The sequence below is a fragment of the Hyla sarda genome, chromosome 6 (genome assembly GCF_029499605.1).
Source record: "Hyla sarda isolate aHylSar1 chromosome 6, aHylSar1.hap1, whole genome shotgun sequence".
Taxonomy (NCBI): domain Eukaryota; kingdom Metazoa; phylum Chordata; class Amphibia; order Anura; family Hylidae; genus Hyla; species Hyla sarda.
Window position 1 is genome coordinate 92,954,858 of NC_079194.1, and position 24,781 is coordinate 92,979,638.

Here is a 24,781-nt window from a genome sequence, read left to right on the forward strand (position 1 = left end):
AATTGTGGAAAAATAAGATTGCCTGAAGCATGTGATGCTCCTGTAAACTCACCTGGGGCAAGTAACAGGTGTGGGCAATATAAAAATCCCACCTGAAAGCAGATAAAAGGGAGAGAAGTTAACTTATTATTTGCATTGTGTGTCTGTCTGTGTGTGCCACACTTAGCATGGACAACCGAAAGAGGAGAAAAGAACTGTCTGAGGTCTTGAGAACCAAAATTGTGGAAAAATATCAACAAACTCAAGGTTACAAGTCAATCTCCAGATATCTAGATTTGCCTTTGTGCACAGTGCGCAACATTATCAAGAGGTTTGCAACCCATGGCACTGTAGCTAATCTCCCTGGGCGTGGGCAGAAGAGAAAATATTATTAAAGGTCTCAATGCAGGATAGTCCAGATAAGCAGCCCCAAACAAGTTCCAAAGATATTCAAGCTGTCCTGCAGGCTCAGGGAGCATCAGTGTCAGCGCAAACTATCCGTTAACATTTAAATGAAATGAAACGCTATGGCAGATGACCCAGGAGGACCCCACTGCTGACACATCGACATAAAAAAGCAAGACTACATTTTGCCAAAATGAACTTGAGTAAGCCAAAATCCTTCTGGGAAAACGTCTTGTGGTCAGATGAAACCAAGATAGAGCTTTTTGGTAAAGCACATCATTCTACCGTTTACTGCAAACGGAATGAGGCCGACAAAGAAAAGAACACAGTACCTACAGTGAAATATGGTGGAGGTTCAATTATGTTTTTTGTTTTGCTGCCTCTGGCATTGGGTGCCTTGAATGCGTGCAAGGCATCATGAAATCTGAGGATTACCAACGGATTTTGGGTCGCACTGTACAGCCCAGTGTCAGAAAGCTGGGTTTGTGTCCGAGATCTTGGGTCTTCAAGCAGGACAATGTCCTCAAACAGCACCCAGAAATGGATGGCAACAAAGCGCTGGAGAGTTCTGAAGTGGCCAGCAATGAGTCCAGATCTAAATCCCATTGAACACCTGTGGAGAGATCTTAAAATTGCTGTTGGGAAAAGGCGCCCTTCCAATAAGAGAGACCTGGAGCAGTTTGCAAAGGAAGAGTGGTCCAACATTCCGGCTGAGAGGTGTAAGAAGCTTATTGATGGTTATAGGAAGCGACTGATTTCAGTTATTTTTTCCAAAGGGTGTGCAACCAAATATTAAGTTAAGGGTGCCAATAATTTTGTCCAGCCCATTTTTGGAGTTTGGTGTGACAATATGTCCAATTTGCTTTTTTTCCTCCCTTTTTTGGTTTACTTCCAATACACACAAGGGGAATAAACATGTGTTTAGCAAAACACGTGTTACTACAATCCTTTTCTGTGAGAAATACTTAATTTTCGTGAAACATTTCAGGGGTGTCAACATTTACGGTCATGACTGCACAGTTATGTTTGAGAATGATTGAATATGACAATAGAATGTGCTTAAAAAACAATATTACATTAGATAACCTTACATGAGGACAGACAGCCATCGTGTATAGGCAGCTCCTATAATAATAACATGACATTTCCTTTAAAGACCTTATCTCTAGTGAGCCTTTATGCTCATGTGAATCCTAATGGTTACATCCGTCACTCTTAAAGGGGTACTCCTGCTGAAAACCTTTTTTTTTTTTTTAATCAACTGGTGCCAGAAAGTTAAACAGATTTGTAAATTATTTCTATTAAAAAAATCTTAATCCTTCCAGTACTTATTAGCTACTGAATACTACAGAGGAAATTGTTTTCTTTTTGGAACACAGAGCTCTCTGCTGACATAATGACCACAGTGCTCTCTGCTGACATCTCTGTCCATTTTAAGAACTGTTCAGAGTAGGAGAAAATCCTCATAGCAAACATATGCTGCTCTGCAAAGTTCCTAAAATGGACAGAGATGTCAGCAGAGAGCTCTGTGTTCCAAATAGAAAACCATTTCCTCTGTAGTAATCAGCAGCTAATAAGTACTGGAAAGATTAAGATTTTTTAATAGAAGTAATTTACAAACTTTCTGGCACCAGTTGATACTGGAGTACCCCTTTAACCATGACAAAACCATCTACTGTGTCTACCTAGGATATTCTGGGGAACTCACAGAAGATAGTGAAGTAGAAATTGTATTAACATGGTAACTATACAAAAAAAAAGAAAAAAAAGAAAATCTAAAAAAAATTGTATAGTTTATATACAATGTGCTCCAGTACAATTGTATTCCCTAAATAGTAATCTTACAATCTTTGTAATACTCTGTTAGGGCAGGACCACACGGGAAGCATTCACAGGATGGGTCATACTGCGCATGTGCCAACCGCAGTTACAGAAGGAATGAAAAGCGATCTGCCAGCTGCAGCAAGGTAGCTCTATGTGTCCGCTTGTAGCTGCGGATTTCTACAGCGGGAAATCTGCCACATTAGCATAATTGTATTAGTTGCTCTAGTGATGTCACTATAGACTACAGCTTATACCAGTAATGTGATTATTAATCTTATTGGTGACTATGTAGACATCACCCACATGTGTCTGTCTACTTATTTCATATTTCCATGTTTAGAGCAAGGGGGAGCACTAGGTCTGGTCAGTAAACGTGTTTGTATCAATCCATCAGGCACATCAGATAAGTTTATCTTGGTTCTCAGTCTGCATCACATACTTGGTATTTTGTATAACTTTCATACCTTGGTTCCTGGACTGCTATAGATAAGAGATTTATGGGTGTTCTGATTCTAGATTATAGCCAAATACTGATCTGTGAGCAACAGCTATTGTGTGTACCTGTGTTATATACGGCATTTAACTGTGCCCCTGTTTGTGTTACTGCTGGCAAAGGATCTGTACTGTACAGGAAATATCAGGTTTGTTTTAGGCCAAGTGGCCAGAATGAAAACTGCAGGATTTCATGATTATTTATAAAATATAGATAGTAAATTGTAAAATTAGAAAAAGCTTTACTAACATTTTGACATTGGGTATTAACATTGGGTAAACATAAAAACTTCACTTAAACAATAGGTCATTTTCTGATGACACTTTTCCTTTAAGGTGGTCCCCAGAAGAACCATTTAGCTTTGGGGAAACATGTTGGGACAGATGGTACATGTTGTATACAATATATTAGGAAAGTTTTCAGACCCTTGCACTTTTTACACGTTGCAAATAAAAATGTGAATATAGATTTTTTCAAATGCTTGCAAATGTATTGATAGTAAAAAACTAAACTGTAGTATTTCAACCCTTTTGCTATGACACTTGACATGTAAATTTCTCTTGAACTCCTTTGAGATGCTTCTACACCTTAATCCGAATCCACCTGTGGTAAATTAAGTTTATTTGACATGATGATGTAGATAATGCATACCAGATAATGCATACCAGAGCAAACACTAACCCATGAGGAGGAAAGAACTGCCTGTTGAACTCAGAGACAGGATTGTGTGGAGGCACAGGTCTAGAGAAGGATACAAACAATTCTGCTGTGCTGGAATTTTCAAAGAGGACACTGACCTGCACAATTCTTAACTGGAAGATGTTTTGAACAACTAGGACTGTTCCTGCAGTTGGCCTTCCTGTGTAATCGGGGGAGAAGGACCTCGGTAATAGAGATGACCAAAGAATTTATGTGTAAATAGTAGAGACTTCTAGAAGGTCAACCATCACTGCAGCACTCCACCCATATGGGATTCATGGCTGAGTGGCAACAAAGAAGTCTCTTCTCAGTAAAAACAACATAAAAAGCTAATCTAGAGTTTGCAAAAAAGCATTTAAAGAACTCTCAGACTCTCAAGATTCTCTGATCTGATGAAACCAAGATTTGTGCTTTTGGTCTCAATTCTAAGGGTCATGATTGGAGAAAACAAGGCACTGTTCATCACCTACCCAATACCCTCCCAACTACTTTTTTTCAATGGCTGGGACAGGGAGACTGGTTAGGATTGAGAGGGAGCTGAATGGAACAAAGTAAACAGATACTCCTAATGAATTCCTGATCCAGAGTGCTCTGAACCTTAGACTGGGCCAAATGTTCCCCTTCCAACAAGACAATGACCCCAAGCACACAGCCATTAAAACACAGGAGTGGCTTAGGGACAACACTTACAATGTCCTTGAGAAGCCCAGCCAGAGACCTGACTTGAACACGATTGAATATCTCTGGAAAGACCTTAAAATGTTGACCAACTATCCTCATTGAACCTGACAGAGCTAAAATGGGTACTCCAGCCCTGAGACATCTTATCCCCTATCCAAAGGATAGGGGATAAGATGTCTCACCGAGGGGGTCCTGCTGCTGGGGACCCCTGCAATTTTGTATTCGCCACCCACCTGTTTGAGCTGCACACCGCAGTGCCAGCTCACAAACAGCCGGGTAGTGACGACGGGGTTGGAGTATCGTGATGTCACGACTCCGCCCCTGTGTGACGTCACCCCGTCTATGCAAGTCTATGGGAGGTGGCGTGATGTCACAACACGCCCCCTCCATTCATGTCTATCCTGGTACTATGTGCATCCTGGAACTTCCTGGAGAATGCCCATTGCATCCTGGAACTTAAAGACTAAGTACCTGTATGCCCTGATCCTGTTACCCGGGTTTGAAGCGTGATCACGCTTCATACCCAGTGGGTCCCAGTTGTTATCAGCAGCCAGGACCTACGGTTAATGCTGGACATCGCTGATATGGCCGATCCCCGGCATTAAAGGGGTTATCCACCATAAGGTGATTTTAGTACGTACCTGGCAGACAGTACTGGACATGCTTAGGAAGGATCTGCGCTTGTCTTGGGGCTAAATGGCTGTGTTGTGAGATTACCAGAACACTGTGGCTAGCTTTTTGTGAACTTGTATTTCCTGTTTGACTGTTCTTTTTTTGACTACAAATCCCACAATTCTATTTTCCTCCTTCCCACACATCAGCCACCGCACCCATTGAAACATAAATGAGCTGCAGACCTGTGGTTTTCAATCAGGGTGTCTCCAGCTGTTGCATTACTTGCAGATTGATTCCTCCACCCATTGAAGCAAACAGGCTCCCTGTCATCAGCTGACTAGTGAGTCAGGTCTCGGCCGCATTGCAAGCTGGGAAAAATCTGAGACAACAGTCATTTTGTATGCTGGTAAAAATAAATAGTGAGGTGAAAATCAGAATTGTGAGAAAACCGTCACACACACAGGTACAGACACTATATTATGAACTACACTAACTTTAAAGGAAAAATCCAAGAGATTTAAATATAGTCACAATTATGATGTTTATGGGGGGATGAGTTTAATGGGGTACTCCGCTGCTCAGCGTTCGGAACAAACTGTTCTCAATACTGGAGCCGGCGCTGCTACACACAGCCCAGAGCAGTTCAATATGAGATAAGCTATGATTGGATGAGGCTGCACCCCCCCCCCCAGCACTCCAGACTGCATTTCCTGATTTTGGACTTCTGCCAGGCCAGCAGGAGTCCAAAGTCTGTGCAGAAGATGGGGTGAAATGTGCTCTGGACAAGTAGGGAGACACCTAGTGGCAGCTTTTTTAAACACAAATAAAACATAGAAAACTTAATTTTTTTTTATTCATTAGAAATATTTTTTTTATTTACCATAAGGAGTGCAATAGCAAAAATTTGTTTTAATGGGAGTGCCCATTTAAATGCTCCAAGGCAAAACAATAACTCCAAAGATACTCTTCCAACAAGCGAGGGATTATCCTATTATTTGTTGGAGGAGTAGCTTTGGAGTTATTGCCATCTAATAAGTTACCTTCCAGACTATTTACACATATACATCATATAACTGGGCAAGCATCATAGATAAACTTTTATGTGTTACTCCATTGCTTACCCTTAACATGGTCTCATTTATGTACAAGATCAGCCCAGTGGAAGAAAATTTGTTGATCAAGATCGCAAAAGACACCCAGTGTATGATGGCACCGCGCGTAAACGGTCCGTCGCCATCTTGAATACCCCAGCGTCTATACCATCCTCCTCCCCTGCATGTAACCCGTGTATACAAAGTTACAATAAAGAAGCCTCTGACTGTTAATACCTGGTGAGTGCTCCACAGTTCTTATTTCATGCTAAGTTTTTTTTTAGTTTGCTTCCATTTTTACTGCAACATTTCTACACATTATGATTTTTTTTTCATGAGCCTTTGAGCCCATGATGCCAAGTTATAATACTGTGTAATATGCTTCTATTACCTCCAGGCACCACCTTGTTTCATTTTTATGCACAGGGCCCACACCTAGCAGGGCTGTAGTACAAGTCTTTTGATTTTACTATTGTTTCTGACCTTTTTTCAGCATTCCTTGCCAGAGACAATAGGTCATAAGTCACATGGTCTCCAGGGGACCTGACTATGCTGCATTGGGTGAGTGGAAGCCATTTACTGTGGTAATGCACTGAATGCTGGGAAAGGTCAAAGACAACAGTAAAATAAAAAATAAAAACTTGCACTTCAGGGTGTAGACACCGCACATGAAATTGGGACAAAGCAGCACACAGAGATAATGTAAGTGTGGTGGTCCAGTACAGGAGTTGCGCCCACCCCTGTTCCCTACCTGCCCTGTCAGGCAGCCTCCATACAGTGACCCCTGGGCCCCCTTACACCTTTCCCCGTGAATAATTATCTCTATGCCGATGTTATACAGTATAATGTACATATAATGTATGATAGCTTTAAGACCTGTTGTCATGTGATCAGACACTGCAGAATTTTCGGGCAGAAAATTTCCGCCTGGAGATTCCGAGGGAATCAGTCGGCACTAGGACCGCGCAGACACTGCAATCTCCAATAGACTGCAATGTGTTCCGCGAGTATTTCCGCCTGAAGATTGAGCAACGCCATTCTTCAGGCGGAAATTTTCAAGCGGATTTTCCGTTCACAAATTCCGCTTCACAAATTCTGAAGCGAGTATTTGTGAACGGAAACGCATTCACTTTACTATACATTTTAGTAAGCAGAATTTCTGCAAATTCAAAGCGGAATTGCAGGCAGAAAATCCGTAGTGTGAACCTAGCCTTAGGGTCTATTCACACGGCAGAATTTCTGCTTGCAGAATTCCGCCCCATATTAAAGCCCGTAGGGTTCTATGGGATTCCGCACTCCCATTCACACTTCTGAATTTCCGCAAGCGGAAATTCAGAAGTATGAATGGGAGTGCGGAATCCCATAGAAGTCTATGGGCTTGAATCAGAGGAGGAATTCTGCAAGCGGAAATTCTGCCATGTGAATAAACCCTAAGGCTAGGTTCACACTACGGAATCTCCGGGCAGATTCTGAGTGCGGCCAGCGGCGACTGAATCAGTTGGCGCTAGGACTGTGTGGACCCTGTAGTCTCCAGTAGACTGCAATGTGTTCCACGAGTATTTCCGCCTGAAGAATGAGCAACGCCATTCTTCAGGCGGAAATTTCCAAGCGGATTTTCCATTCACAAATTCCGCTTCACAAATTCTGAAGTGTGAATTTGTGAACGGAAAACCATTCACTGTACTATACATTTTAGCAAGCGGAATTTCTGCCTGCAATTTCAAAGCGGAATTGCAGGCGGAAATTCCGTAGTGTGAACCTAGCCTAAAAGCTATTAAAGAGAACAAACACGTCCTTCTTTTTGCCTGTTTTAAAGGGGTATTCCAGGAAAAACCTTTTTTTTTTTTTTTATATCAACTGGCTCCAGAAAGTTAAACAGATTTGTAAATTACTTCTATTAAAAAAATCTTAATCCTTTCAATAATTATCAGCTGCTGAAGTTGAGTTGTTGTTTTCTGTCTGGCAACAGTGCTCTCTGCTGACATCTCTGCTTGTCAAGGGAACTGCACAGAGTAGAATAGGTTTGCTATGGGGATTTGCTTCTAAACTGGGTGGTCCCCGAGACATGTGTCATCAGAGAGCACTTAGACAAAAAAGAACAACTCAACTTCAGAATCTCATAAGTACTGAAAGGATGAAGATTTTTTAATAGAAGTAATTTACAAATCTGTTTAACTTTCTGGAGTCAGTTGATATATATATATATATATATATATATATATATATATATATATATACATAAAAAAAAGTTTTTTCCTGGATAACTCCTTTAAGATATCCCGACATCAGCAACATGATATGAACAGCTTCAAAAATTTTCATAAAAAAAAAATAAAAAATTCTTAAAAGATCCTCACAATACCTGACAGGATAACATAGAAATTCCTTTTCATCCCACTCCACTTATCTTAGGACATCTCAACGTGAAGCTAAGGAATGACACATCACAAGACCAAAGTTCACCAGAGACTGCACACAATCATAAAACGGTGAATGACATAGGACAAATAAACCTTTATATATCTATTTAATAGAAGGAAGTAAAATAGATAGACAGCGTATTGCAATAAGCACTGTGTTCACATTTAACTCCTTCATCGCTCCCAATGTTAGTGCGTAGACCTCCTACAGGAGTCTGAAGACCTCGTAAAGACCAATTCCCACACAGAACTCTATATAAATAGGCAGATAAGTGAATTATCCAAGGTGAACGTTAAATGTACATGTGGTAACTTACCTGTAAAAGGGAGGGGGGACAATTTTCCGGTCCAGTGGATGATCAGAAGAACAAGCCAATTTTCGACCAAGTGTGTCTTGGCAGAGCTCTTGCTCTCTGGAGGGTGATTCTTGTTTGACAAGCTATATGAAGGAAGCACATTACACTTTGTGAAGGGAGGAGATTGAGTCTGATAAACTGGAAATTCGTGCAGCGTGTTGTTCTTGAAGTTGCTTCACGGACTTGTAACACGCCCTGATTTGTAAAAAGTGCAACGTGGGTGCCCTCCCTGACACCTGTCCTAATACACAATCCATTGAATTAGGAGTCTTTGTCTATACAACTGGATTGTACTATTCTTACATTTGCTTTGTAGGGCTGGTCAGCACACCCTCCATTACAGCTCTCACAGGAAACAGATACAGCTTTCCCAGGCACCTGAATGGCATACAAGTTCTGCCTAATTGTGCAGTATTACATTTCCTTCTGTGCTTATGTTTTCAGGACTTAAAGTGAAGCAAGGTTTCCTCTGGTTATAATGACTACATGGGCTATTGCTCAAAGTAAAAGTGAACTTAACCCCTTAGCGACCAACCTATTGACCAACCTACTTTAAACCTTAAAGGGGTACTCCGCCCCTAGACATCTTATCTCCTATCCAAAGGATAGGGGATAAGATGTCTAATTGTGGGGGTCCCGCCGCTGGGGACCCCCGCAATCTCGGCTGTGTCACCCCAGACATCCAGTGCACAGTGAACTTTGCTCCATGCCGGATGACTGGCAATGCGGGGCAGAGGCTCATGATGTCATGGTCACTCCCCACTCAAGATGTCACGGCCATGCCCCCTCAATTCAAGTCTATGGGAGGGGGCGTGGTGGCTGTCAGGCCCCACCCATAGACTTGCATTGAGGGGGCGTGGTCGTGACATCACGAGCCTCCAGTGCTGCACCCGATGCTCTAAATGAATGTCGGGTGAAGCAGGGAGATAAGAAAAGATTGGATAGGGGATAGGATGTCTAGGGACGGAGTACCCCTTTAATGAGCAAGCAATTTATGTCATTTTTCATCATCACATTCCATAACGTTGTATTTTTCCGTTGTCAATTTTATTATTAAAATTTTCTAGTTTTGGGGCACATATGACTTATTAACTCTTTTTTACTTTGGGCTCTTTGGTATTTTACATTTACATGGTTTACTGTTCTATCTGAACAATGTGATACTTATTTTCTGTGTCAGTATGTTTACAGCAATTCCCAAATTATAGTTTGTTTTTTATAGAGTTTACTATTTTCAAACAATTAAAACAATTATAAAATGATAACAATTTGTGTGTGGCCTCATTCCAAGATCTGTAACATTTTCTGCTGACTGAGCACTATAATAAAGAACCTGTTTTTGCAGGAGTTTTTTTCATACATATGACTTTTTGATTACTTTTTTGTTTGTTTTTTTTTTGAAGGGGAGGAAATGAACAAAAAATTGTATTCTGACATTTTAATTTGTTTGTTACAACAGTTAGCGTGCAGGATAAATACATTCCTTTTTTTTTAGTATAGAATATATAAATGTTATAGTATGACCCACTACACATCATTGCAAATGTGGGGATTTTTTTTTGGCTGCCATAATACTAAGGGCCCATTCTGCTCAGGAATTCCACTTAAAAAATATGATGCAGCAACCTCCCATTGTTATCAATGAGATTTGGCTTCACCATTCACACTACTGAATTTCCAATGCGTGTGTTCTGCCGTGGAAATACCGGAACTTAGACTCCATTGAAAAAATTATCAAGTTAATTTTTTTCTGCAGAATCTGCTGTGAAAATCATTTCAGTCCATTAAGACGCATTTAACAGTGGTCTTGGCGCTTGTTTTGCCGACATCCACTCAGATGGCATATCTCCAGGTGGAGATTCCATAGTGTGAATAAGTGCTTAAGTCGTGCAGTGTTTTAGGCCTGTCAGTGTAAAACCAAAGGCAGAGCCTAATAGGAGTATAGACATGACAAACCTGGGGCCTTTCTTAGGCTACTGACTACAATGGAAGCCTACCACTGCCCCATAGCTTTGTTGCAGGGGGTGACAAATGCCATTGGGGGTGACAAAGGGAGCACCATAACTCAAGAGCCACCTACATGCTGTGGTCACTACTGACAGCAGTTAAAGGGGTACTCCATTGCTAGACATCTTATCCCCTATCCAAAGGATAGGGTATAAGATGTCTGATCACGAGGGTCCCAGCAGCAGTTCTAAACAAACGCCGGGTTCCTGTGGGAGTGGTCGTTACGTCACAGCCACACCTTCTCTTGATGTCACACCACACCCCCTCCATTCAGGTCTATGGGAGGGGGCGTTTTGGTCGACACGCCCCTTCCAATAGAATTGAATGGAAGGGGCATGGTATGACGTCATGAGGGGTGTGGCCATGATGTCACAATCACGGCCACTGGCTCCAAGCATTCTGAACTAAATGTTCAGACTACTGGAGCACTGGCGTACCCCTTTAAACAGCAGGGATCAGAGGTTTCCCATAAGATAGCTGAGCTCTCACTACACCCAGCAAGGTAGTTGAGCCGGACTTCCACAGCAGTGCCTTATACAGTAGATGGATAAGTAGCAGAATAAAGATCAGAAGTGATCATATTGGTGGTCACATAGGAGAAGAGTTGTAAGAGATTGGGAAAATATGGTTACTCCACAAATGTTGCTGTAGATTAGACGTGAGGCATCCCTGTCTTTTTCAACCTTCCCAATTATAATGTAACTGCTGGGTATAGAGCTGAAATGCAATTCCAATGTATGTAGAATTGCAGTTTAGCTTTGTTGAACAGAGCGGCAAGGACACACAGAACCTGTGGACAGGTTTGGCACTTTTGTTTTTGGAAGAAAGCAGTCAGGTTTTTCTAATTCTGTATAACCCCATTTAGGCTAAGTTTCCACTTGTTTTTTTCTCTGGCAGTTTTTGGAGCAAAAGTCAGAAGTGGATCCATAAGGGAGGAGAAGTGTAAGTCCTTCCTTTATATGTCCTATTTCTTTTGAATACAATTCTGTCTTTGGCTCAAAAGCTGCAGTAGCAGATATCCAAAAACTGCCAGAGAAACTGCCTTTAGAACAGATGTCTCCAAATGTTTTTTTTTTAAATACAACCTTCCTCTTGCCTTGACAGGAAGGATTTGCAGAGAGTTAGGCTAGGTTCAGACTACGGAATTCCCGCCTGCAATTCTGCTTTGAAATTGCAGGCGGAAATTCCGCTTGCTAAAATGTATAGTGTAGTGAATGGGTTTCCGTTCACAAATTCACACTTTGGAATTTGTGAAGCAGAATTTGTGAACGGAAAATCCGCTTGGAATTTCCACCTGAAGAATGGCGTTGCTCTTTCTTCAAGCGGAAATAATTGCGGAACACATTGCAGTCTATTGGAGACTGCAGTGTTCGCGCAGTCCTAGCGTCGACTGATCCAGCCGACGCTGGCCGCACTCGGAATCTCCGGCCGGAAATTTTCTGCCCGGAGATTCCGTAGTCTGAACCTAGCCTTAGGGTCTTTTCACATGGCAGAATTTTCGCTTGTGGAATTCCCCTTCCCGGAATTTCTGAAGTGTTAATGGGAGTGCGGAATCCTATAGAAGTCTATGGGCTTTAAATTGAGGCTAGGGGAATTCTGCAAGTGGAAATTCTGCCTTGTGAATAGACTCTTAGGCTGCGTTCGCACTGCGGAATCTCCGGGCAGAATTTCTGTCGGAGTTCGAGCCGGTGGCACTAGGACCGCACGGACTGCATTGCCGTCCCCATAGAAGGCAAAGCATTTCTGAGCAGATCTTCCAAAAGATCCACACAGAAATGCATTGCCATCTATGGGGGCAGCAATGCTGTCCGCTCGGGTCCTAGCGCCACCGGCACATTTATTATTTACACATTAATTTATTGTTTAGGCACATTATTACACATTTTTATTATTACAATATAATATACACATACACTATCTTATAACACTATTTATATAGATTATATTAGTTACTATAGATTATATCATATGTTTTGTCTATAACCTTGTATTATCTGTTGTCCTTAAATAATGAATTTATTTTAGGGTGGTAAGTATTTGTTTGCATGATCACACACCTTGGCACTGGGTTTTCACGATTTTGAGCACATGAGCACCTTATTTTATTGTTTACCACTTACGCATGCTAATATCCTTTACTTTTTTACTGCACCTGCGCTAGCTGCGGGACTCCGGAGGGTGTCAGGTGACGCGTGGTCACATGACCGCTCGTCAATATGACTCTTTACATACGTACGTACTTGCATGTGGTCATGTGACCCTGCCGAGCGGTAGTGACTGTTGATCCCGCTGACGCCGGGCGGAAGCGATGCGTTTTCCCGGCGGCGTCACATGACAACAGCACGGAACTACACGCCGCTCCACCCTACCTTGTTATGGGCGGATGTGACATAACGTATCCACCTGAGAGAGAGCCTACTATAGGTACCAAATGTTAGACTATCTGTGATTGGTATAATATGTATGCATGATATCATAGGCTGAATGTGATTGGTTAAAAGAGAGTATAAAACAGGGGAGTGGACCCAGAGATAGCCACACCCCCGAGGAAGCTCCGGTGTTTGAGCGAAACATATGTTGGGGTTGGTGCATGGATTGGTAAGACTTGCTTACTCTCTATAGACTCCGGGATATCTTTTTACTATATGTATAATGCTAGCTAGAATTATGCACTAGGCACTTTATATACGTTATAACTATACACCTTTTGGATTTACTAGCTGCTATATTATTATTGATTATACCTCCTGTTATGAGCCTCTATTTGTGATATATACTTACTTTTCGTGCACTACCAATTGTGATCGTTTGTATGTGCCCTATTATTCTATATCATTTGTTTTTATCATTATATTTGTAAGTCATTAAATTTAGTATATTATTCTGGTGGTAGTGTTTAATTTTGGGGTATATTTATTAGGGAACACTACACCTACGGGTGTTGGTTGGTGAGGTGAGATTCCCCACCGAATGTTTGATTTGGTGTAACAGCTAGAAGCTGCAGGGTGGAGATCACTGCTCTAGAAGAGGCTTGAAATCCTCTGTGCTGATGAACATCTTAAGATGAGATGACAGATTGTTACCTGGGATTTCAGGTGAAGTTACTAAGTCAGTTATGTAATGTCTACTTGTAGGAACACCCAATCTGTAGCAGGTCAAGTACACTCAATAGAGTCACAATGTGTCTGCATTGACTGTACAAAGAGGACAGTTCCAATGACAAGTTTAATAGAAGCTGGTTACACCCTAAGGGTGCTGCTGGTATTGAGTTTCTTTAGCTATTGTTAGAAAAACAAACTTGGGCCAGCGAGAAATAGAAAATATGAAATGTGTTATGTCCTTAACTAAAAGGTGCATAAAGAGGAGCTGAAGCCAACAAATTTTTTTTTACTATCCTTAAATATCTTAAGGTGACATGATCACACACACCTTATTCTTGATACTCCCTCCCATTCCTAAGATATGAGGGTTTATAGTTTATAAATGACAATACAAATGTATCTTTCTTGGTTTAAAGTGGTTATCCACTATAAGGTGATTTTAGTACTTACCTGCCAGAACTGGGTATTTCCTGTTGGATTTTGTTCTCTAAACTACACATCCCACAGTTGGTATGTTGTTAAAAATAAATATTGGGGCGATAATCACAGAAGAATTGTGAGACCAGAGTCACACACAGGTACAGACACTATATTATGAACTACACTAACTTTACAGCCCCTGTAGCATAGTCAAATAAAATAAAAATCCTGGAATTCCCTTTAAAGCTAAAGGGTTTTTTGCAAGTCTAATGTCTAACCATCAACTTCCCTTCTGATCAGCTGAATGAAGGTCTCTGCATCTTTTACAGCACTGTACATACAGTAATAGGTATGCCCTGGGCCGGTCTTTGGGGTGCTTGACCTGTGTGGCCACATAGGGTTCCTTGGCAGCAGGAGTGTCGTGGTGCCACAAAGCATGGTCATTGTAGCACTGTGCAGCCATAAGATCTTTCAGGACGCATGAATGTCACATTTTGTCAGCCACAGGCTGGATAATTACCATCTCGGCAGACCTCCTGCTTAGTTGTGCACCCCCAGACTGGATGCACAGCACACCAGTGACAGACTGGGGATGGGGTAGTGCGGCTCAGGTACATCACTGACCACTGCAAAAATCACCAACCACTGCAAAAAGCTAACTATATTTTGGTTTTGTGCCCTTGGGGTGTGCATTCACTTTTCATCACATTTTAGAATCTCTTTGTTTTAGAGTTAATAAAAATGGGAGATATTGGATACGTTTTTTTTTTTTTTTCATATTATCTGGCTCCAGAAAGTTAAAAAGATTTGTAAATTACTCCTATTAAAAATCTTAAACCATCCAGTATTTATCAGCTGCTGTATACTAGAGAGGAAGTTGAGTTGTTCTTTTCTGCCTGACCACAGTGGTCTCTGCGGACACCTCTGTCTGTCTCAGGAACTGTCCAGAGTAGGAGCAAATCCACATAGCAAACCTCTCCTTCTCCAGACAGTTCCTGGTATGGACAGAGGTGTCAGCAGAGAGCACTGTGGTCAGACAGAAAATAAATCAACTTCCTCTGTAGTATACAGCAGCTGGAAGGATTAAGATTTTTTTAATAGAAGTAATTTACAAATCTGTATAACTTTCTGGCACCAGTTGATTTGAAAAAAAAATGTCACCGGAAAAACCGCTTTAACCTCTTCAGGACGCAGGGCGTATGGATACGCCCTGCATTCCGAGTCCTTAAGGACGCAGTGCGTATCCATGCGCCCGTGGGAATTCTGGTCCCCACCGCTAGCCGGTTGGGGACCGGAGCCGGATGCCTGCTGAAATCGTTCAGCAGGCATCGCGGCATATCGCCCAGGGGGGTCATTATGCCCCCCCATGTCGGCGATGGCCGCAGATCGCTGGACAATTCAGTCCAGCGATCTTCAGTCCAGCGATCTGCGGCGATTCCGGGTCAATCGGGTCTCCAGTGACCCGGGGACCCAGAATTACTGGCTGATCGGGGCCTCTGACGGCCCCTAACAGCCGTAGCCTGTAGGGGTGAGGTGGCACTGGTGCAACCTCATGATCGGTCAATCAATCAGGGCACCTGCTGCGGGTGTCACTCCCGCAACCCGCTCCGCCCCTCTTCCGGAGGACGTGAGCGGGTGCGGGACGTGGACCCCGGCAGCTGGGGACCCCGATCCCCGGCGTCCCTGTTGGGATTGGGGCCCCAGGAGCGACGGCGGCGGCGAGGGACTGACCTGTGTCCTGGAGCAGCAGTAGGAGATGAGTGACAGCCTCCTTCTGTTGCTTAGCAACAGCTCCCAGCATGCAAAAAGGGCATGCTGGGAGCTGTAGTTATGCAACAGCAGGAGGCAGACCACCACAACATCTTATGGACATGCTGGGACTTATAGTTTTGCAACAGCTGGAGGCACATTTTTTCAATGGAAAAGTGTACCTTCAGCTGTTATATAACTACAACTCCCAGCTTGCACAAACAGCTAAAGTGCATGCTGAGAGTTGTAGTGGTGCATCTGCGGGTTGCATAACTACAACTCCCAGCATGCCCGCTGGCTGTCAGTGACTGCTGAGAGTTGTAGTTTTGCAACAGCTGAAGGCACACTGGTTGTGAAACTCAGAGTTTTTTTTTTACCTAACTCAGTGTTTCACGACCGGTGTGCCTCCAGCTGTTGCAAACTGCAACTCCCAGCATGCACCGTATATGCTGGGAGTTGTAGTTTTGCAACAGCTGGAGGCACACTGGTTGTGAAACACTGAGTTAGGTCACAAACTCAGTGATACATAACCAGTGTGCCTACAGCTGTTGCAAAACTAAAACTCCCAGCATGTACAGTCTGTCAGCGCATGCTGGGAGTTGTAGTTCTGCAACAGCTGGATGTTTACCCCCCCCCCCCAATGTGAACGTACAGGGTACACTCACATGGGCGGAGGTTTACAGTAAGTATCCGGCTGCAAGTTTGAGCTGCCGCAAATTTTCTGCCGCAGCTCAAACTGCCAGCGAGAAACTACTGTGAACCCCCGCCCGTGTGACTGTACCCTAAAAACACTACACTAACACAAAATAAAATAAAAAGTAAAAAACACTGCATATACACATACCCCTACACAGCCCCCCCTCCCCAATAAAAATGAAAAACGTCTGGTACGCCACTGTTTCCAAAACGGAGCCTCCAGCTGTTGCAAAACAACAACTCCAGTATTGCCGGACAGCCGTTGACTGTCCAAGCATGCTGGGAGTTTTACAACTGCTGGAGGCACCCTGTTTGGGAATCACTGGCGTAGAATACCCCTATGTCCACCCCTATGCAATCCCTAATTTAGGCCTCAAATGGGCATGGCGCTCTCACTTTGGAGCCCTGTCTTATTTCAAGGCAACAGTTTAGGGTCACATATGGGGTATCGCCGTACTCGGGAGAAATTGTGCTACAGATTTTGGGGGGTATTTTCTGCTTTTACCCTTTTTAAAAATGTAAAATTTTTGGGAAAACAAGCATTTTAGGTAAAAAAATAATAATTTTTTTTTTTACATATGCAAAAGTCGTGAAACACCTGTGGGGTATAAAGGTTCACTTAACCACTTGTTACATTCACCGAGGGGTCTAGTTTCCAAAATAGTATGCCATGTGTTTTTTTTTTTTTTTTTTTTTTTGCTGTCCTGGCACCATAGGGGCTTCCTAAATGCGACATGCCCCCCGAGCAAAATTTGGTCTCAAAAAGCCAAATATGACTCCTTCTCTTCTGAGCATTGTAGTTCGCCCGTAGTGCACTTCAGGCCAACTTATGGGGTACCTCCATACTCAGAAGAGATGGGCTTACAAATTTTGGGGGGTATTTTCTGCTATTAACCCTTGCAAAAATGTGAAATTTGGGGGGAAACACATTTTTGTGAATTTTTTTTATTTATTTTTTTTACATATGCAAAAGTCGTGAAACACCTGTGGGGTAATAAGGCTCACTTTATTCCTTGTTACGTTCCTCAAGGGGTCTAGTTTCCAAAATGGTATGTCATATGTTTTTTTTTTTTTTTGCTGTTCTGGCAACATAGGGGCTTCCTGAATGCAACATGCCCCCCAAAAACCATTTCAGAAAAACGTACTCTCCAAAATCCCCTTGTCGCTCCTTCGCTTCTGAGCCCTCTACTGCGCCCGCCGAACACTTTACATAGACATATGAGGTATGTCCTTACTCGAGAGAAATTGGGCTACAAATATAAGTATAAATTTTCTCCTTTTACCCCTTGTAAAAATTCAAAAATTGGGTCTACAAGAACATGCGAGCGTAAAAAATGAAGATTGTGAATTTTCTCCTTCACTTTTCTGCTATTCCTGTGAAACACCTAAAGGGTTAAAACACTGACTGAATGTTATTTTGAATACTTTGGGGCATATCATTTTTATAATGGGGTCATTTATGGGGTATTTCTAAGATGAAGACCCTTCAAATCCACTTCAAACCTGAACTGGTACCTGAAAAATAGTGATTTTGGAAATTTTGTGAAAAATGTGAAAATTGCTGCTGAACTTTGAAGCCCTCTGGTGTCTTCCAAAAGTAAAAACACGTCAACTTTATGATGAAAACATAAAGTGGACATATTGTATATGTGAATAAAAAATAATAATATTTGGAATATCCATTTTCCTTACAAGCAGAGAGCTTCAAAATTAGAAAAATGCAAAATTTTTCATCAAATTTGGGGATTTTTCACCAAGAAAGGATGCAAGTTACCACAAAATTTTACCACTATGTTAAAGTAGAATATGTCACAAAAAACTATCTCAGAATCAGAATGATAACTAAAAGCATTCCAGAGTTATTAATGTTTAAAGTGACAGTGGTCAGAATTGCAAAAAACGTCCGAGTCCTTAAGGTGAAAAAGGGCTAAGTCCTTAAGGGGTTAAGGCCTTGCTTTGTCCATAACCACAATTGTATGTACAGAGCTGCGGCTGGATATAAAATGAAGCCTCCTTAATTCAGCTGAACAAGGGAGTTGAGGGTCAGACCCAGACCTATCAAATGCACTTAGGAATAGACCACCAATATTGGTGTTCTAGAATATCCCATTTACCGCTATGTCCCAATAATTTTTTTTAAATAGAGCTAGCCATACACTAGAGGCTGATTTAGGACATTTTTACAGTGGGTGGGCAGTGTTCATTCAGTGATCTTGCCAGGATATGCTCCTGGTGGAAATTCAGAACATGTATAAGGACTGCTCATAATTTTAATAGATAGAGTGAGCAGGGGCAGATGCAAAGTGTCAGTTTCACTTTTTTTTTACCTGCCCCTTGAGCCCTTTTCAGCTGTATGGGCGGGCCTCAGGAGACCCATACAGTTAAATACTACATGGGTGGGTGCCATCTTTATCTAAGAGTGTGTAAGGATTCCCTTACAGTTAAAAGTAGCGTTAGTCTTCTAGGCCACTGGCAGCTTCATGTCTGCTTCATGGCCTAGAGTGTCTCTTCTCTCAGGAAGCACATGTAAGTGTGTCCAGAGGGAAGATGTGTTCCAGGCCTCTACTGGTTGCAGGCCTAAAGCTACCTGTGGCCTAGAAGAGGGGAAGAGAGGATGCTGGTGAAGGAAAGCCTGTTTTCTCCCAGCAATGGGGCCTATGTAAATCAAACTACCTCCTGGGTGCCTATTTACAGGGGAAGCTACCAACTGGGGTCCGATCTGCAGGGGGAACTACTAAGAAGGGGTCTATGGTAAAACTACCTACTGTGCCTAACACAACACCTACATAAGTCAGACCACCAGTACTTGTATGTAACTTAAAGAGGCAAAGAAACTAGAGCATAATCAACCTACACAAACCTTACCCCATATATGTAATAAAGCAGACACAAATGATATGTCAAAAATTTAATTTTATCAGATGTACAAAGAATACTACAATAACAACAAAAAGAATCCCACCCCTAAAAAACATGTATGCACACAGACATAGTAAAAAACATGCGGTGGGGGAACACCAGGTAGATATATTTTACAATATTAATGTAACGCCTTGTAGTGTGAGGTGGGGGAACACCCGAGTAGGCTACGCTATTGACTGTGGTTGGTATCACCTTTTGGCTGAAATATATCGTTTACCTGCAATTATCTTTAAGCATTGTGACCCAATGTTGCTTATATTGTATTTGCACTTGCACCTTATATTATTGATACATGCACACTTGCACTTTATATGTGATCTATCTGCATATTGTGCACTTGATATTTTGGCCTACTGCTATACTGAGCATTTCTTGTACTATCTTCAGTGCTGCCACCACTGTTACTATTATTTACTATAGAAGCTACCTCATGTGTATCCTGCATGAATTAGCTGTTACATTAATACTGTAAAATATATCTACTTGGTGTTCCCCCACCGCATGTTTTTACTATGTCTGTGTGCATATATGTTTTTTGGGGGTGGAATTCTTTTTGTTATTGTAGTATTCTTTGTACATCTAATAAAATTAAATTTTTGATATATCATTTGTATCTACTTTATTACATATATGGGGTAATGTTTGTGTAGGTTGATTACCTACTGTGCCTACTTTTTTTTCTATGGAAAAATTACCAACTGGGGCCTTTATACTGTGGAATCTATCTACTAATATACATAAGAATATTTCTGAAATCCATTCAGCTTTCAGCTCAAACCTAACCAGTCCCCCTGTTTAACCCTTAAGGACTGAGGGTTTTTCCGTTTTTGCACTTTAGTTTTTACCTTACCTTCAAAAAATCATAATTCTTTAAATTTTGCACCTAAAAATCCATATGATGGCTTATTTTTTGCACCACCAATTCTACTTTTCCAACCGAAGAAAACTGATGTCCAGCTCAAGGTGATCCGATAAAACTTGTCTTTATTGAAGATTCACATTACATTTCAGGAGACATAGAAACAGGAAACTTTTGACACGTTTCACGCAATACAGCATTTAGTCATAGAATGATTCCAAATGCACAAACTTGTTAAAATATACACAAAATTCAATCACATGATTTGGTTAAAAGGGACAGCTGGAAGACATGTTCTGGATTTTTTCTTTGGCACACAGGGTTTGCTTTCAAAAGTATTGGTTACGGATAGGGATGCACCGATATATCGGCGGCCGATACATATCGGCCGAAAATAGCTATTTCGGCAAAATGCCGAAACAACAAAAAATGTGCCGACAATGACCACCTCCCCTGCCCGCCCACAGCACAAGTTACAAACACTGCCATTGGCAGAGGCACTCGTGGGCGGTGCAGGGGGGGGGGGGCGGCCGCAACATCTGGGGGGGGGGGGGGGGGATGGGAATACTTCTTTTTATGTGCCCGGGCCGGCTCCCGTGTGTGGCTGCAGGCGGGGCCGGCCCGAGCATATAAAACCTAATACTGTATACTAAAAACCAGGGGGCCTCAAGCTGTTGTGAAACTACAACTCCCAGCATGCCCGGACCGGCAAAGTCTGTCCGGGCATGCTGGGAGTTGTAGTTTCACAACAGCTGGAGGCCCCCTGGTTTTTAGCATACAGTATAAGTTTTTATATGCTCTGGTCGGCCCCCGCCTGCAGCCACACACAGGAGCCGGCCCGGGCACATAAAAAGAAGTATTCCTAATCCTATCCCGGACATCCCTGTGTCCCGAAAAATCTTTTCGGGACATAAGGATGTCCGGCGGTCACTCACCATTCCCCGGCGTCCTCCTGCGATCCTCCTTCGGTCCTTCGCTTCTCCGCCTCTATGGTCGTACGCACGGGACGTCACTGACGTCCCGTGCGTACAACCATAGAGACGCAGGAGGACCGCAGGATCGTCGCAGGAGAACGCACGCTGGCCGGGGCCTGGTAAGTGACCGTGTCATCTTCTTCAGTGTTCCGGTCACCGCTCCCCCGGTCCCGGCACCTACTGATATGGTCCATAGAAGTAGATGTGACCCCAGGCCGGAGGAGCGGTGACCGGAACACTGTGGGGGCAGCAATACAGACATACAGCCTCCAGCCATACACTGTATATGGCTGGAAGCTGTATGTCTGTGGGGTGGGGGAACTGCTGACCTAATGTGGGGGGGGGGAGCTTCCTACAAATGTGGGGGGAGCTGCCTAATATTGTTGGGGGGAGCTGCCTAATATTGTGGGGGGGGGGGGAAGCTGCCTAATATTGTGGGGGGAGGGAGCTGCCTGATATTGTAGGGGGGGGGGAGCTGCCTGATATTGTGGGGGGGGGGGAGCTGCCTAATATTGTTGGGGGGAGCTGCCTGATATTGTAGGGGGGGGGGAGCTGCCTGATATTGTGGGGGGGGGGAGCTGCCTAATATTGTGGGGGGAGCTGCCTAATATTGTTGGGGGGAGCTGCTTGATATTGTGGGGGGGGGAGCTGCCTGATATTGTAGGGGGGGGGGCTGCCTGATATTGTAGGGGGGGGGGGGGGAGCTGCCTAATATTGTGGGGGGAGCTGCCTAATATTGTTGGGGGGAGCTGCCTAACATTGTGGGGGGGGAGCTGCCTACAAATGTGGGGGGGAGCTGCCTAATATTGTGTGGGAACTGCCTACTATTGTTGGGGGGAGCTGCCTACTATTGTGGGGGAAATGCTGACCTAATGTGGGGGAGCTGCCTACTATTGTTAGGAACCTGCCTACTATTGTGGGGGAACTGCTGACCTAATGTGGGGGGGAGCTGCCTAAAAATGTGGGGGGAGCTGCCTAATATTGTTGTGGGGAGCTGCCTAATATTGTGGGGGGGAGCTGCCTACAAATGTGGGGGGAGCTGCCTACTATTGTGGGGGAAATGCTGACCTAATTTGGGAACCTGCCTACTATTGTGGGGGAAATGCTGACCTAATTTGGGAACCTGCCTACTGTTGTGGGGGAGCTGCCTACTGTTGTGGGGGAGCTGCCTACTATTGCGGGGGAGCTGCCTACTATTGTGGGGGAGCTGCCTATTAATGTGGGGGAGCTGCCTACTATTGTGGGGGAGCTGCCTACTAATGTGGGGGAACTCCCGACCTAATGTGGGGGAGCTGGCAATCTAATGTGGGGGAATCTAATCTAATGAGCGGAGCGCTGCATTTTACCAGAAGACGGGGGAAAAGTTATTTTCGGTATCGGTTTCGGCCGGACATTTTTTTTTATTTCGGTTTCGTTTCGGTTCTGAAATTTCCATTTCGGTGCACCTCTACGGACCGTGTTCACATTCAGATTTTCTGTCCAGGTATATTCGGCTCAAAGTTAAAAGTTGGAGAATCATTCAAGGTAATGTACATACTAAAGAATTTGGTTTTCTAATACATTGTGATCACATCTAACTTTTGGTCAAGTCCTAAAGGATGGACTGTTTTAAGTTCAAACATCCAAAATGTTTCCCTATTTAGTAATAACCCTTTTCTATCCCCTCCCCGGGGTTTTTTGTTAACTTATTCAATACCCTTTACTTCGAGAAAATCTGTATTTCCCTCATGTATCTCAATAAAATGACGAGTTAGGGCAGAAATGCCCACTTTCAAGCCTTTTATGTCCAAAATGTGCCTCCTAATTCGTACCTTCAGTTGGTTGGTAGTGGATCCCACATATTGTAAACGGCACTGTGTGCATGAAGCTAAATACACTATGTATGTAGAGCAGCAATTAATATCATTCTTAATAAAATAAGATTGATTTGTAGTATATGATGTGAACTCACCTGTTTTCACCATGTACTTACATGTTAGACATCTGGTGTGTCCTCATCCTACATTCCCTATATATTTCAACCAGGGTGCGTTTTTTCGCTCATCCTGGTTGCTGTTCTTTTTGCTGCTATACATACTAGGTGATAGTATTGATCCCAATTAAGGACCACTTCTAGGTACGACTTTCACATCAGATGCGATTATTTCTCTCAATGTGGTATCCACCTGCAAAACTGGTAGGTATTTTAATACAATTAGTTTTATTGCTGCAAATTGGGCACTGAATGCTGTTACAAATGCTGGTTTCCTCCTTACATTTTCTCTAGATCTTGCCATCCGAAACATGTTATCGAAAACATCCCATATGGGGAATTATGTGGATTAAAGAGGAATTGCACACTAGATGATACTTTTTTAATGGAGGCAGGATACCTGAATGATAGGTTAACCCCTTGGGGACCAAGCCCATTTTGACTCTAAGGACCAGAGCATTTTTTGCAATTCTAACCACTGTCACTTTAAAGGGGTATTCCAGGAAAAAACTTTTTTATATTTATCAACTGGCTCCAGAAAGTTAAACAGATTTGTAAATTACTTCTATTAAAAAATCTAAATCCTTTCAGTACTTATGAGCATCTGAAGTTAAGGTTGTTCTTTTCGGTCTAATTTCTCTCTGATGACACCTGTCTCGGGAAACGTCCAGTTTAGAAGAGGTTTGCTACAGGGATTTGCTTCTAAACTGGGCGTCTTCCAAGACAGGTGTCATCAGAGAGGATTTAGACAGAAAAGAACAACCTTAACTTCAGAAGCTCATAAGTACTGAAAGGATTAAGATTTTTTAATAGAAGTAATTTACAAATCTGTTTAACTTTCTGGAGCCAGTTGATATATATATATATATATACATATATATATATATATATATATATATATATATATAAATAAAAAAAAGTTTTTTCCTGGAATACCCCCTTTAACCTCTTAAGGACCCAGCCATTTTACACTTTAGGACCCGGCCATTTTTTGAACATCTGACCACTGTCACTTTAAACATTAATAACTCTGGAATGCTTTTAGTTATCATTCTGATTCGAAGATTGTTCTTTCGTGACACATTCTACTTTAACATAGTGGTAAAAAAAATTGTAACTTGCATACTTTCTTGGTGAAAAATGTGAAAATTTTTGAAAAATTTGAACATTTTGCATTTTTCTAACTTTGAAGCTCTCTGCTTGTAAGGAAAATGGATATTCAAAATATTTTAATTTTTTTTTCACATATCCAATATGTCTACTTTATGATTGCATCATAACATTGACAAGTTTTAACTTTTGGAAGACACCAGAGGGCCTCAAAGTTCAGCAGCAATTTTCCAATTTTTCACAAAATTTCCAAACTCACTATTTTTCAGGGACCAGTTCAGGTTTGAAGTGGATTTGAAGGGTCTTCATCTTAGAAATTCCCCAGAAATGACCCCATTATAAAAACTGCACCCCCCCAAAGTATACAAAATGATATTCGGTCAGCCTTTTAACCCTTTAGGTGTTTCA

At 42.5% G+C, this 24,781-nt stretch overlaps 1 protein-coding gene across 3 annotated transcripts in view; it reads right to left on the reverse strand.

The window, feature by feature from the left end:
* The window catches only part of FAM3D (FAM3 metabolism regulating signaling molecule D), a 131,575-nt gene that overhangs the window by 58,065 nt on the left and 48,729 nt on the right, over positions 1 to 24,781 (reverse strand). Inside the window, exon 3 of one of the 3 annotated variants that reach the window (XM_056524494.1) lies at positions 8,525 to 8,646. The exons of the other annotated variants lie outside the window; for them this stretch is intronic. The gene's annotated coding sequence lies outside the window, so the exon portion shown is untranslated. The remainder of the gene's footprint in view (positions 1 to 8,524; positions 8,647 to 24,781) is intronic. 3 annotated transcript variants of the gene reach the window in all.